Below are 1225 nucleotides of genomic sequence, written 5' to 3'. Positions count from 1 at the left end.
TACAGTAGGTGTGGACCCTGTTATTACATGGGGAGGGGAAGAACGCACTCACGCATGCATGCATGCACGCACGCACGCACACATGCACGCACGCACGCACGCACGCACGCACGCACGCACACACACACAATGTAAACACACCAAATCACTCGAACCCACCACCTCGCACTAGCACGCATTTATTGTCTGAAAATAGCCATGAAATAGCCTTAATATAACCTTATTATAGCCTTGAAATAGCCGTCATGTAGCCACAAAGAGCCTCGCACAATCATATTTATGCTGTTAGAAAAGCACTGACAAAGCAACAGGCTACAGGTTTTGAATGGAAGCCAGCATTATGAAGCTACAAACCCACAACCTGACACTTGTCGTGGCGTGGCAGGCATGATGCACTACTAACAAAAAAAACTGCGCTGGCATCAACTATTTTCCTGCGCTCTAATGACGCAGTGAAGTGTCAATCAATCGGGTGTTTTGGTTTCGTAGTTTCCACGCCCCTTTCTCTCTCCTCACAATTCCGTCTGTGTTTCGTAAATGGACGAAAAACTCCATTAAACCAGTTCCATGTGCTATTTAACCCAACCCTTTTAATATGGACAGAGTGGCTTGAGCAACAATTCTTCAACGGTGACTCTGCAGCCGGCAGCGATGTCACTGGCTCGTTTAGTAATGTTGTCGCTGCTCGTGGGAACTGCTAAGGCTGGGCTATATATGGATATTATCGTTATCATGATACTTATTGTCGTCTGAGATATTTTCCTGGTTTTAATCACTAATCACTTTGAAAGAGAGCATTCACATTTCTTGATGGCTGTCGGTAGGGCATTCCACATTTTGGTGGCATACCAGGAGAACGAATTGAAACCCTTGTTCGTGCCAAATCTGGGTTGAACGTGATCTGTGGAGCTCTCTCTGGTGTTGTGATTGTGGACTTGCTTGACGTTTTTGAAAGTACCTTGTACTCTGTCTTCTATACCCTGAGCCATCATACACTGAGAATATGAGCAGGGGTTAAATGGGTTCTAGATGGAAGGCCAAGCAGTAGCCTGACCTGACATGTTTTGGGATGTCTGAAGCCTTGTTTTCAAGGCCCTTGTGGTGCTTTGGTACCATGAGGTGCATGCATAGTCAGGCAAGTGACATTGGATGAGTCCTCAATGTATTCTTACTGACCGTGAGGAGATTCTGTACAGAAATCTTGTTCTTTGGTTGACCTTTTTTC

This window comes from Electrona antarctica (assembly GCF_951216825.1).
Source record: "Electrona antarctica genome assembly, chromosome: 5".
NCBI classification, from domain to species: Eukaryota; Metazoa; Chordata; class Actinopteri; order Myctophiformes; family Myctophidae; genus Electrona; species Electrona antarctica.
This window is presented reverse-complemented; position numbering follows the sequence as displayed.